Here is a 13,393-nt window from a genome sequence, read left to right on the forward strand (position 1 = left end):
GGACTTTTGGAGGTGGTCTGAAAGGATATCCAGTTGGGAAAGTGTCAGAACTGAAGCCACTAGTTTGAGTACATGTGAAAAGATGTCAGAGAAGACACTGGCACAACAGATTATGGAATGGGAACCACCTGGAAGGAAGGAAAAAGGGAGACCATCAGCCACATGGACATAAGCAAATCAGGCATTAGCTAGAAGAAGAAATACTGAAGAAAATTTATGGGCAGATATGCACAAATGGAGAATACAAATTGAATTTGATGGATAACTTTGGGTTACTGGAAAATGTAAATACATTGTAAAACTGAGAATAATAAGAGACAGTAGGACAAAGGATCAACATTGGTCCAGAATAAAATGGCCTGCAAGAAAATCTTTGAGATTGGAGAGAAGAACACTTTATGCAAGAACCTTGTGGATCTAGATAGCCATTTGTCATTTGCAGTTGAAAGTTGTCAGAAGTGCTCCCAGGTCTCAAGGATTTCCTTAAGTTGACTTACCTGTAGGAGTGTCATAGTGGTAAAGAATACATGTATTAAAACTGCATGCATGATGCGACATTTTATCATGCATCTCAGTGTTTATGCCCTCATCAGATCTCTTGAAATATGTTTCACACAGTGATATATTTTGCTTAGGTGCATTCAATGGCATACATGGATACTACCAGCAAAACATGTTATGAAGGGAGTTAGTAGCAAAGAAGTAATAAATTTAAATGTCTAATTTAAATGTCTTAGCCTCACAGCAATTATTGCTTTCAGTAAGGAATGTGTGTACCAAGTGCAGCTGGAAGGAAGTTTGGAACATACACACATGCATAACATCCATAATATGTAAGGATAATGAAGACAGATAATCGGCTGGCTGGTGTGGCCGAGCGGTTCTAGGCGCTACAGTCGGGAACCGCGCGACCGCTACAGTCGCAGGTTTGAATCCTGCCTTGGGCATGGATGTGTGTGATGTCCTTAGGTTGGTTAGGTTTAAGTAGTTTTAAGTTCTAGGGGACTGATGACCTCAGATGCTAAGTCCCATAGTGCTCAGAGCCGTTTGAACCATTTTGAACAGATAATGATTTCATTTGATGTCCCATATTGATAGTGCTTTCATTAATAATCATTGGTATAGTACTGAGCCAAAAACTTTCCAGAAGTCAAGAAATACTTCATCTGCCAGAATGTGTTATAGTGACTTCAGCCACTTGTAGTGATTTTACAAGTAGCATTGATGCTTTGTTATGATTTATAATAGTTTAAAAATTTTTCATCAGCTGTGTACAGCTAGATGTACACCAATACCTTTATGGGCCATTCCATGTCAGATGGCCTAAGGGTCTCCACTTGACCATCTCCAATTTCAATGAAATTGTTACAGGATGTACTTATACGCCTTACATGAAGCACTGCCAAATTACAGCTTTATAAGTAGTATGATGGGGCCACTAGCCACCTTTTCATAAAGGCTCGTTTTTGACATTGCGACTGAAGTGAATAAATGATCAACTTTGGTTACTATTGTTCAGGATCTAAGAGACCTGTTGTGCTGAAGCTTTGTGATCCTCTTCAACTTTTTGGGTGCAATAGCTTAGTTGTAGTACAAAAGGTCAAATTATGGTAAATTCATCATAATGTGCTATCAAAGTGGCTCATAAATCTTGTCGTACCAAATTTTAGCTATACTTTATTGCCTTGCATCTACTGAAAGAACAACTTTCTGAAGCTATTACTTTGGTTATCTGCAGCCTGCCAAAATGTCATTGAGTCCTGCAAGTGGCATCCAGATTGCTCAAATAATAACTGAGTTACCTGAGCTCACTTTGTCTGATCAGAAAAAGTTGTTTTTATTTTGGAGACAGACCAGTTTAGTGTTAACGATGGAGTTTGGTAACATGCTTCAACGATTAGTCTGAAGCGCACTGTTGGGCAAGGAAGAGTGTTCAGATGTTGTGTGTGCCTTTTCAAATGATGTAAAGTGTGTTGTAATTACTGGATAAACATCTTTGTTTGGTAAGTAAAAATTATTTCAAGGTACGGGGTGACTCTTTAGAAATGTTTATCAGGTTATTTAATTTTTTCTGTTGTGTTCTCAAGGAAGTTCTCATTATCTATGATTGTTTAATATTTTTTCAGTTGGAAATGTACACCACTTTTACTTTATATAATATTGAAGCAAACGGCAATTGGAAGCATAAATTTAATTGTAGTGTAATGGATATCAGTACCATGTGTCATTGGCTTTGCAGATAATTCTGCATGTCATCTGAAAACATAAACACGTCAAAAAGGCTTCTTTCCAATCAAAGAATTTTCGGTAGAACAACAGGAATTAATAAACCAAAGAGGTGAGATACGTCTTACTGAAAATGCACAAATATGGTTTCATCACAAAACAATACTTGTGGACAAATATGACTTTCTACAGAGATCTTGTTGTAATCCTTTTGGTGCAAAGAACCATTCTGTTAAAAAGGGTTTATGGATTGTCAATGTGGAAACAGCAAAGCAATTACAAGCCATGACTAAGAGCCATGTGAAACCTGGTCATAAGATCTGTCCAACTTGCAGAAAACAGTTTTTAGCAAAGAAAGCAGAAAAGTCACAGTCAACTTCAAATCAGTCAGAAGATGAAGCATATCCAGAAGTATCAATCGATTCAAGTCTAATTGCTTTTGGGGTCTCCCGTCTAAAATTTCAGAGAGTATGAAAAAGGGATGTGAAAGGTTATGCAAAACAAAAAATAAGTGGAGCTCAAGAGGCAATTGCGAATAACATTGCTGCTGGTGGAGGATTCGCCCCAAAAGATCTTCAAACACCTAGTACAAGCAAGACATGTCCTGATTGTGAAGATTATAAGCAGCTGATTAAAGAACTGAAAGAGAAGTTGCAGTTGTCAAGGCAACCTGAAAAATTGCAAATACTGACAGTAGTGCTACAAAGCTGGACTATAAAAAAGACAGTGCAAGAATTTGGTGTTTCAGAGAGGATGGTAAAAGCAGCTAGGAAGTTACAGGCAGAAAATTGTGTATAAGCTCTGCCAAAGAACAAGTGCAGCAAGAAGATTCCAGATGTCATAAAAGAAAGAGTGGTAACATTTCTTCAGAATGAAGAATTTAGCCACATTTGTCCAGGTAAAAAGGCTGTGTATCGTTTAGGATAAAAGGAAAGAAAGTTTTGAAGCAAAAATACCTTCTTCTGAATAATTTGAAAGAACTGTTTGCTGCATATTGACTTCAGCATGGGCCTGAAATTGGATTTTGCGAATTGAGGCGAAAACGGTGCATCACTGTGGGTGATGCAGGAACCCACTCAGTCTGTGTTTGCACTTTACACCAAAATGTGAGATTGATGCTTGCAAGCACTCCAATTAAAGGAGATTATAAAAGTCTGATTGCTAAAACAGTGTGTGATTTGGAATCCAAAGACTACATGCTTCATTGCTGTGAAATCTGTCTGGGAAAAGAACTATAGGAACAGTTTTTAGAAAGTAGTTTTGAAGATAGTGACCCAGATGATACCATTGAGTTCAAACAGTGGGTGCACACTGATGGAGATACATTAGAAAGAAACCAGTCAGATGACCACCGAGGATTTTATTGAAGATCTGATTTCAAAATTTGACAAACTTTCCACTCATCATTATGTATCAAAGCACCAGAGCAAGCACTAAAATGCATAAAAGAAAGCTGTAAGTCAACTGAACTAATCATATTAATGGACTTTGCTGAAAATTATTCCTTGATTGTCCAGGATGCAACTCAAAGTTTTCACTGGAATAACAGCCAAGCAACTTTATACCTATTTGTTGTGTATTTCAGAAATAACTTGGACATCAGCAGCATGAGTTACTGTATAATAAGCGACAACCTGAAACATGATGCAATCGCTGTACATGCTTTTATAGTGAAATTAATAGAAGATCTAAAGTGTCTCTTTGGAAAAATCACACACGTTCACTACTTCAGTGATGGGTCAGCAGTGCAGTACAAAAACTTCAAAAATTTTCTGAATTTCTGCCGCCATCAAAATGACTTTGGGATGGAACTTTTTTGCTGCAAGCCATGGAAAATCTCCAGGTGATGGAATTGGAGGAACTGTAAAGTGCCTGGCAGCAAGAGCAAGCATTCAAAGACCAAATGAGGACCAGATTTTGACACCAACTGATTTGTTTAAATACTTACAAATAATATCAGAGGAATCCAATTCATTTTCGTTTCAAAAGAAGAAATTGAAACGTTAAAAACTGAGTAGGAAGCAAGGTTTAAAAATGTCTGCACAGTATCAGGAACAAGAAAGAATCACCATTTTGTGCCATTAAATGAAAAGCAAGTTTGTATTAGAAGAGTATCCAATGATACAATTTTTTCGTGGCAAATATTGACCAAAGTCAAGCAACAGTTTCATTCAGAAATATTACAGCCTTACAACCAGGCCAATACATTGCCTGTATATATGATGGAAAATGGTGGATTGGTAATGTGTCTGAAGTTTCAGAAGACAAAAATGTTGTTTCAGTCAGTTTCATGCACCCCAATGGACCTGCACATTCTCTCTATTGGCCAGCTAGGCAGGATGCTTGTTGGATTCCAAACCAACACATTATTTCTGTCATTCCAGCTTCATCAGCAACAATAATGGGCTGACATTTATTAGAATCAACTGTAATTGCTTTTAGTAACAAGTTTCAGCAAATGAACTAATAACAATGGGAATCATAAAGAGTACTACTGGTACATGTATTTTTTAATGTAATATAAATGTAAATTACGGGCCACTTTGATAGCATACTGTGATGAATTTACCATAGTTTGACCTTTCGTTTTACAGCTAAGATATTGTACCCAAAAAGTTAAGAACAGGATCAAAAAGTTTCACCATGACAGGTCTCTTAGATCCTGAGTAATGGTAAATCAAAGTTGATCATTTATTCATTTAAGTTGCAATGTTGAGAAATGTAATGTAATGAAAATATAAGTTTATTTGTTCTTAAGTGCAAAGTCTCCAAAATAAAAACAACTTTTCCTGATCAAGCAAGGTGAGCTATTTTCAATCATGCAGGGAAAAATCAAATTTGAGTGATCCCCTTTGAGATATGACCTTTTGAAAGTGAGCCAAAATTGACTGATTAAATTTTTTTAGCACATTTTGAACTTTGATAACTCAGTTATTATTTGAGCAATCTGGGTGCCACTTGCAGAGCTTTGTGACATGCTGGCAGGCTGCAGATAACTAAAGTATTAGCTTCAGAAAGTTACTCTTTCAGTAGACACAAGGCAATAAAGTATAGCCAGAATTTGGTGTGACAAGATTTATGAGCCTTTTTGATAGCACACTATGATGAATTTACTGTAATTTGACTTTTTGTACTACAACTAAGCTACTGTACCCAAAAAGTTGAAGAGGATCACAAAGTTTCAGCATGACAGGTCTCTTAAATCCTGAACAATGGGAAAACAAAGTTGATCATTTATCCATTTCAGTTAAAAAACAAGCCTTTACAAAAAAGTGGCCCCACCGTACTACTTATGAAGCTGTAATTTGGCAGTGCTTCATGTAAGGTCTATATGCACATCCAGTAAAAATTTCACCAAAATTGGAGATGATCAGCTGGGGAGCTTGTCTAAATTTAGGCCGCTTGACATGGAATGACCCCTATGTATGTTTATGGGTCATCTATTAGTTTTCAGGTTTGTCTTCTTCAGATACAATAGGGGCGATAACGTATAATGACTTTTTATTTGAATTTCACAATGAAGTCATCATTTTCAGCTGTTGATTACAGCAGTGTTTTGGCAACCAATTACCAAGTTTTAATAGAGAACTCATCTATGTATACTGGATCTCTGGATTTTGTGTCATCAGTCCAACATAACTTTTAATGTTTTCCACTTTAATATACTCTGTAAATTTTTCAGTTAAGTACAGTAAATAGGTTTCACTCACTTTCCAATACAATTTGTACAGTTCTTTAAAAACATTTATTATTAAGTGAAAACCATGTTTCATCGGTCTACTTCAAGAACCAAAGATATTATACACTTTCAGAAATAGTCTCAACTCCAGGAATATTCTCACAAATACTTCAAGCTGTTTTATTATCACTACAGAGTGCAAGATAATGCCATGTAAGGTATTTAAAAATTTTATGTAAGAACTATATGTGAACTGTATTATGGCTAGAAACACCTGATTACAACACTAACAATAACATTACTAATTTTACAATGTGCACTTATTAATAATCATCAGAAGAGAGTTTGCATAGCCTTGGGCTGCTCCTTGCAGTAGATGGCTGTCAACTCAGTGAAGATTTAATCCAGTGACGTGAGATTCCACTGCCACACAAAGAACAGCTATCAGCTTTTGCTTGATCTCTGCATTGCTTGTGGAACACAGAAAACAGAAATAGATACCAAAAAGATAATTAACATCATATATGTATCACTATACACTTTTGATTTACCTCCACTCACTGTGTGTGCGATTTCACAGATCGCGTGTCCATGCAGTTCACAGGCCCACTTTTAGAGGCCACCTCGGTCACACCCCTGGTGCACCTTAGTGAACTGCCAAAGAAACAGTATTATTTAAGTGATCAGAAACGAGTGCTCAGCCTGTTGTAGAACCTGTATTACTATTGTCCAGTCAGTGTGTTCAGTGCTGTGCACAACCTGTTCTTCATTCTATCCTGTGTGTTGCTCTATAAAGTACTCTGTTCTACAAATTATGTTTGTTCTGGCTGTGGCAGACAAGGTGACGAGGATGGGATTAAGTTTTCTGTGCATGTTAGTGTCGGTGCTAAGTTACATGATGAACATCCTTGATGGAAGAAATGCTCCAATGTATCATTACCCAGCAGCAAGCTTTCACAGAACAACAGCAGGCTCTCACCACCACTCTCAGTCAAGGGGTATCTGCGTGTTCATACAAGTTACTCTCCCATCAGTGCAGCTGTCACCTTTTCTGGCCTATGACGAATCAGCTGAAAATTGAGAATCCTATGAGACATGGTTACACCAATATTTCCAGGTTTTTCGCGAGGGCGATGCAGACCTGTGTAGGGCTTTCTTTCTTTTCTGGCTCTCGCCACACATTTATCTTTTTTGTGCCAACTTGCACCTTTGCAAAAACCAGCCAGCTTATTTGATGAATTGTACAAGCTTCTCTCAATATAGTACTGTGACGGAATGGATGTCTTTGTGGAATGTGTAGAATTTTACCATTGTCAGAAATGCCCAGATCAATCTTACAAAGCCTGGGCTGCAGAATTTTTGAAGTGCCATGAGCCACAGGCGATCAGATTGCTGCGTTGGGGGAGGTGTTAGAAGTTACTCAGTCAACCCCTGGTGGCACACTGCAAGTGTTCAGGATGACGGGGAAGCCATTACAGCAGTACAACCTTCGACTCACCGTCACATGTGGCAGCATTGGTTACGGTCACAGCAGAAACAGGATGTGTCACAACAGTGGCCATGTGCCCTCTTCCATCTTGGTTGTACTGCTTCATCCAGCATGAGCGTGCTGATTTCCCTAAGCATTGGGGCTGTTTGCAACGAGTGTTCAAAGAAAAGCCACATTGCATCAGTTATAACTCTTCTTCAGATGTGGAAGACACATTAGTACCAGTGGACATAAATTATATCTTTACAATGACTGACTCCCCAAATATTTTGTTTATTGACTTGCGTACTTCTTATAAACTGCTAAAAATGCAATTGGACACAGGAGCTGCTTTGTCTTTAGTAAATGCGCAGATATACGTGGACTTGCGCTCCACTCTCCTCACCCAGGGTTCATGAAAGAGGATTAGCTACAATGAACAGCAAATTCCGATTCTAGGTCAGTTTTTCACTCCTGTGTCTCACAAATCTGGTGTTCACCCTCTCATCATCCTTGTTGTTGATCCTTCCCATTTGGCAGACCAGTTTGGGTTAGGTGCGTTTAACACTTTCGGTCTCTACTTTGCTAATGAGTTAAATCTAGTGTTACATCAAGTTCCACATCAGCAACTGGAGTCCCTGTGCCCTGAATTTTCATCTCTATTTTCCCCTGGACTCAGTTCTGTTACTGGTTTCGAGGCTCACATTATCATGAAAAAGGCCACCCGCCCTCCTTTTGTTTGAGTGTGGCAGGTGCCTGTCACATTGCACAACACTGCCAAGGCCAAATTCAACAGTTTGATGTCGTTCATTGTCATTCAGCCTATTTCTTCCAGTGAATGGGCTACACCAGAAGCCGATGGGTATGCTTTGTCTCTGCAGCATCTTCAGTGACACGATTTGTACACAGTCCATGATAGATGCATAACCTTTGCCCTGCCCTCACATCTTGCTTGCAAAATTATCAGGTGGTCAGTACTTTTCCAAGACTGATTTGTCCGAAGAGTATCTCGAGCTCCCCTTGTATGAGACCACAAGGTGCCTTCTTGTTGTCAGTACACCTTTCTGCCTATTCCAATATCAATGCTTGCCTTTTGGAATCACTGGCATGCCCCTTTTCCACATTTTTTAAAACAGTTGACATTCTCTGTGCCTGGCGGCATAAATTACCTTGATGATATAATTGTTTTGTGTTCTTCCACCTAAGACCACCTTAGAAATCTCCAATCATTGTTTTCTGTTTTGCAATATGTGGGTCTCAAGTGCAATCTTGCCAAATCTCAATGTTTTCAGCCATCAATTGAGTACCTAGGTTTTGGCATTTCTCACACAGGGGTCAAGCCATTGTGTCACCATGTTGATGCAATCGTGGGTTCGCCGCGGCCGTCCTCCATTAAGGAACTGCAGGTGTTTCTAGGTAAAGTTGCTTACCACCATACATTTTTACCAGATGCATCCACTGTTGCTCAGCCCCTGCACGTGTATTTATCTGGTCCTCAGCTTGTGCCTGAGCATTTGCCTTGCTTAAATCTGACCTTCAGTCGGCCCTGCATCTGGCTGCTTTTCAGCTGGATCAGAATCTCGTGTTGGCCAGATACCTCTCAGCACAGGCCTGGTGTGGTGTTGGTGCACAAGTAAGCAGATTGAAAAGGAGGCCTTAGGGATGGTATTCATCCTCAGTAAATGTCATATCTTCTCAATGCATCTGGCTGCTTTTCAGCTGGATCAGAATCTCGTGTTGGCCACAGATACCTCTCAGCACAGGCCTGGTGTGGTGTTGGTGCACAAGTAAGCAGATTGAAAAGGAGGCCTTAGGGATGGTATTAATCCTCAGTAAATGTCACATCTTCTCACTTTGTTCTAAGTTCCATTTAATCACAGATCACAAGCCATTGATTGCTCTTTTTAGCACTTCACCTTCCATGTCAGACAAGGCAGCACATTGTTTGCAGAGGTGGGCTCTCTTCCTCCCCCATTATCATTATCAGATCCATTACCGGCTGATGGTATAACACACCAACACTGATGCCGTGTCTCACCTTTAAATTGGGCTAGAATTGGCATTCCATCAGGACAAGTTGCTTTGTTTCTATTCAGATATTGAAAACCAGAATGCAGTCGATGAATTTCCCATCACTAGTGCCATGATAGCATCGGTTGTCGCTGCGAATCCTGTACTTAATTGGGTCCTCTCTTTAGTACAGCATGATTGGCTGGAAAAACCCTGGGCTATGCCTCAGATCCCTTGCATAACTGCTTTTCCCTCCAGCACCATCTCTCTGTATTTGACAGGGTTCTTCTGTTAGCTGTGGAAGACACTGCTCACCAGGTCGTGATTCCCACTTCCTATCGCCTTAATGTTCTGTGGCTTCTGCATGTCAGTCATCGGGGGACCTCTTGCAGCAAAGCTTTGGCCCGCCAACAAGTGTAATGGCTGGGATAGATGGAGACATTACATGGATTATCGTCACTTGCACTCACTGGGTTCAGCAGCACACAGACCTGCAGGTATCTTTTTCCCATTGGCTGACACCGCAGTGCCTGTGGGAGCATCTGAATGTTGATTTTGCTGGGCGCTTCTTAAATCAGTATTGCCTCATTGCAGTGGATGCCTATTCCAAGTTTCCCTATAAGGCATGTTGTTCGTCCACATCCACATCAGTCACTATTTTGGCCCTGTCTATGATTTTTGCAATTGAAGGCTGCTTTAGACTACTTTTTGAGTTCATACTATTTCACTCTGATCCCGGTGGAGTTGCTACTTGGACACCAACCACGGACCCTCCTTCACCTGCTGCCACGTCCAGTGGCATCACTGCCTGCCTGCACCCATGGTTTTGGCTGCCGGCTGCACTGGGTTCCTGCCATCATCGAGTGTCGCCAGGGCCAGCGCTTGTGCGTTGTCCACACTCCTGAATGGTGGAGTCCTGTCACTTCGACCAGCTGCGGCCATGCATGGCAGGATCTGTTCCACCTCCCCAGCCCCTACCCCGCAGTAGGGGTCGCTACCTGGCAGATTGCTGCATGGGGTTCCTTCCTCCACTCCCACTCCTCAGTTACCACTGCCACCTTCTGTGCTGGGTCCTGTGTGGGCATCTTCACTGATTCCCCTGCTGACGCTTCTGGTGCCGACAGCTGACCTCGACTAGGACATCGCTATGGAGCCACTGTCCCCGGTCCTGGCCTATGGCCTCTCATAAGAGTAGGAATGGTGCACCACCCCACCCCCTCATCACTTCTGCCCCTACTCATCAGTGGCTGCCTGCCACTTGCTGCAGCGGCCGCTGCCATCGGGCGATGGAATAGATGTCAGTGCTGTCATTGGTGTTTTCTGTGACTCATAATCCCAGTGTCTTGTAAGATCAGTGCTTGTTTTTCATGATACCAGTGCTTTTTCAGTACTAATGCCTTTTTTGTACCCATGCTTTTTCACTACAAGTGCTTTTTATTTTTATACCATGCATTTTTTCTGTACCATGTATTTTTCTGTGCCTAATGTTTTTAGGTATGTATGTGGTTTTCCCACCCCTAAAATGGAGGAGTGATTTACTTTCACTCATGAAGTGCGCGATTTCAGAGATGGCGCATTCATACAGTTCACAAGCCTGCTTATAGAGGCCACCTAGGCTGACCCCCTGGTGCACTGTGGTGAGCTGCCAAAGAAACAGTTTTATTAAAGCGATCACAGATGAGTGCTTAGCCTGTTCTATAATCTGTATTACTGTTGTCCAGTTAGTGTGTTCAGTGCTACATATAACCTGTACTTTACTGTATCTTACCTGTTGCTCTATAAAGTACTATGTTCCACAAATCGTGTTTGTTCTTGCTATAGCAACGTTCAGTGTGAATGTCTTAAAGAGGTCAAGTCTTTGTTGCCATTAGATCTATTACTGTCATGAGTGAGCTTCCAAACAATAACTTTTTGGTATTTTTCAGAGAAGAAATGTAGCATTATTTTGCCGGATGTCTGGTCACACCCACCAGTAACAAATATCTTAATTATCCCAAATGATTGTTGGATTATTTAAATCTCTTCCAATTATGACAGTATGATTACAGCATGTGTTTGAGCTAGCTGAAGATTTTTCTGAAGTTTTCAGCTACATCTAGGGATGAGCCTGATGGTCTATAGAAAGTTTCTATTTTGTCCACAATCTTGCATGCAAGTTCAATTTCTATATCAGTGGATTTGAGTTTCTTGTCTGCTGTGACATATACACAACCTCCATTTCCCATTAGTTCATGTTTTTGATATACACTAAGACTTACCCCAAATATTTTGCTGTTGTCATAAGATTAGTCACTGCTTTAAAAGAACACACTGGTCATTTCGGTGTGCTCCAGATGATTTAGAACTAGTACCAAGCAGTCATAAGACCCTCCACCACAGACATAAGTCTTGGCAATGAAGTGGTGTGTATGTGATAGTTGTCTGGATTCAGTGGAATGAGTTGATTAAACTTGGAAGTGTGACAGAACAATAGTAAGGAGCTGTTTTGTTTGGATGTGCCCATGACCTCAATGCTTCTGCATGAGATGGTCTTGCATTATTTTCAGCATCTGCATGTTCTTCTGTTTCATCTTCTTTCATTCCCTACTGTTCATTTGCCTGCAATATGTTTTCAACCATTTCGTCATCCATGATAATTACTGCCACAACTCTTTCATACCACTGGCATCACATTCATGGCATATTTGTATATGTGTCATTAGCTCATTTATATCCTCCAAAAAAGAATATTCCGCTGTTGTTGAATTTTTGTACTTGTGTCTTGGCACTCTGTTCTGAACATTGTTCATTCCTTTCAGTCAAATCCCATGCATCTACAACCATGTAATAACACTCCTTTTCATTCAGTTGCTTGAAAACAACTTCTGTGTTATCTGCATCAACAGATCACTATGTACATAAAGGCTGTTTTCTGTAAAGTCATTTTAATGTTTCAGTTCTATGATCCATTAGCTGTAGCAGGGATGTCACATTAGGCTGCAAAAATTTTACTGCAAACATTCAATTTTCTGTCTCTAATGGTTGAGCCTAATGATGGGTTGGTGAGTTATCCAGTAAACTAGGACTTTCCTATATTTACCAGTTTTGTTTTAAACTTTTTTTACTCCAGTGATAAAAGTGTTGTCATACTAGTCAGTGAATATTTCAGTACTCATAAATGCACTTTTTTGGTTTTTGTAAACTAAGGGAACCCTGATATTTTTCAAGGGTCTGGAATTTTTAGTATTTCTGATGAGGTGCAAAGGCATTTTATGGATCTTGATTGTGTTTGCTCAAGCTGATTGCTACTCACCCTTTTCTAGTTTTACATCCTGGAGCTGAACTCTTTCCCCGAGATGCTAAAGATTTTGATGGTAATGACTTCCAATTTGTTCTGGCATAACCACAAGTGCCAGAACTAAGATGAACAGAAAACCAGAGAAGGTGATGAGCAAACGTAGGCCGATGGTGCACGGAATTGGACCTTGCCGCACCAGGAGCACTACTTTCAAGAAGTGAATACAAGTGCTGCTCATTCCAGCCTTGGGGCTCAGATTGCCCCAGACTGCAACGGACATCAGTACTACACTATCAGATTGTCGTGATTCGTATCAAGTGCTTACAAGGACTTTATGTATAGCAAGAACTTTACTGTTTTCTTGTCGCCTCTTGCTAGTGACATTTGCTGTAATCAAAGTTAAGAAATAAAACTACTAATGTTATTCGTTTGAATTGTTGTATAGCATTCCGAGAACACTGCATTCCTTAGGCACTCTATAAGCAATGAGTGGGCAATACCGCACACAATTTAATCCAGTTTCATCAGTGTTGTGAACAAAGTCCAAGTCATAGACATTTTCATCCAATTCTTTTTTTGATACCATGTCCAATAGGATTTGTTGCATCTACATCAGCTGACATTTTTTCACCTTGTATGTCCAACCCATAACTTCCACAATGAGATATATAATCCAGTTTCATCAGTGTTGTGAACAAAGTCCAAGTCATAGACATTTTCATCCAATTCTTTT

General features: G+C 40.1%; 1 protein-coding gene across 1 annotated transcript in view; it reads left to right on the plus strand.

Moving 5' to 3' along the window:
• LOC124613331 (PC-esterase domain-containing protein 1A-like) overlaps positions 1 to 13,393 on the plus strand; it is a 190,905-nt gene that overhangs the window by 34,123 nt on the left and 143,389 nt on the right. The gene's annotated exons all lie outside the window — the stretch shown is intronic.

This window comes from Schistocerca americana, chromosome 4 (assembly GCF_021461395.2).
Source record: "Schistocerca americana isolate TAMUIC-IGC-003095 chromosome 4, iqSchAmer2.1, whole genome shotgun sequence".
In the NCBI taxonomy this organism is placed as follows: domain Eukaryota; kingdom Metazoa; phylum Arthropoda; class Insecta; order Orthoptera; family Acrididae; genus Schistocerca; species Schistocerca americana.